We start from the raw sequence: 1,385 nt of genomic DNA, 5'->3' as shown, positions 1-1,385 counted from the left end.
TGACTTGGGTCCCACCCAGACTCCAAGGACGCTGAAGGGGACCTTACCAGCTGTCTCCCATTCATTAGCTTCTGTTGTCAGGGCCCGGAGAATGCCACGGTTCTTCAGCTCTGAGATCTGTAGGGGCAGATGACCTTCAGTGTGAGGGTGGAATCCACGTCCCCTGTACACACAAGCACTTCCCACCCACCCTACTGAATGTCTTTAAAACTGGAGGCAGAGGCTCTAGTCTACCCTGATGGGTCAGTTAAAATCAATCTTAAAGTGACCTACCCGAAAAACTTCACCTATGAGGTAGAAGTTGGGTGATGTGGGGGACAAGTGTGTGTTCTCTTTGAACCGTAACAAAAATTCATAGAACTCATCTGAGACTGTGGTGCGCCTTTGGTATTTCCACTGCACTTTATGCTCTACTTCATTATAGCAATTATCTTATTAGACAGAGGTTGGTTTGCATGTTTGGGCCCCATCCCCTCCCAAGAGTGAGCTCCTGGAGGGTGGGTTTATGCCATCCGTGTGTCCCTAGTGCCTAGTACAGTGCCCAGCGCACAGAAGCACGCAATAAAAGCCTGTATTGGCAGGAGGCTCTGAGGTTTGGGTGATACGTACAGGAATTCCTCTGAAAGCCACAAGAGCACTGTTGTCCTTGTCATGTGATGGAGAGAACCCAGCAGACACTCTTTCACCCTGTAAGACAGACCAGAGTCAATCTCCCAGGCACATATTAAATCTCCAAAGATGACAGTTTAAGTGTCACAATTTTTCCCACTACCACAAAAAATGGATGAACTCCAGAGAAGTTAACTGCAAGGGATACTGTAAAGCAAAACCTCTGTTTAATGTGGTCTTAAGAAAAACTGCAGGGAGGGCTGGCTGGTTAACTCAATTGATTAGAGCATGGCACTGATAACACCAAGGTCCAGGGCTCAAGCCAGCTGCCAAAAAAAAAAAAAAAAAAAGAAGGAAAGAAAAAAAACTGCAAAAAGTTTAGTTAATGTTATCTTGAAAATCTTATGCAGATTTCTTGGCTCTTAAAGTTTGAAGGGCTCTGAGTGAGTAAAGCTCAGTGAGGCAGCTTGCTGTGGCTCTTTTGCTCGGGCAAACCTCTCCCCTACTGCAGTTAAAAAAAAGAGAAATGCTTGGCTGGCTGTCTGCAACTCATATCACAGACACAAGGCTAATTTTCCCCGTATGTTAAAAAATCCTACAAATCAATAAGGGAAAAACCCCAATTCAGCAGAAGAACGGGCGAAGGATATGGACAATTTACATAAAAGGAATCATAAATTGGTCTTAAGCATATCAACAAATGCTCAACCTCACTAATGAGAAATGCTTAATATTTAACAAAAATGCTTAATGAAAGTACTCTCTGAGATATGTTT

The 1,385-nt window shown here is 43.9% G+C and overlaps 1 long non-coding RNA gene across 1 annotated transcript in view; it reads right to left on the bottom strand.

The window, feature by feature from the left end:
* Window positions 1-36: 36 nt before the first annotated feature.
* Window positions 37-1,385, bottom strand: part of LOC103581387 — an 8,361-nt gene continuing 7,012 nt past the window's right edge. The window contains exons 4-5 of the long non-coding RNA XR_549660.1: window positions 610-687; window positions 37-117 (exon numbers count right to left, since the gene is read on the bottom strand). This is a non-coding gene — a long non-coding RNA (uncharacterized LOC103581387). The remainder of the gene's footprint in view (window positions 118-609; window positions 688-1,385) is intronic.

Source organism: Galeopterus variegatus, unplaced genomic scaffold (genome assembly GCF_000696425.1).
Source record: "Galeopterus variegatus unplaced genomic scaffold, G_variegatus-3.0.2 Scaffold12942, whole genome shotgun sequence".
Taxonomy (NCBI): domain Eukaryota; kingdom Metazoa; phylum Chordata; class Mammalia; order Dermoptera; family Cynocephalidae; genus Galeopterus; species Galeopterus variegatus.
The sequence above is the reverse complement of the archived record's forward strand: the minus strand, read 5'-3'. Positions and strand labels throughout refer to the sequence as shown.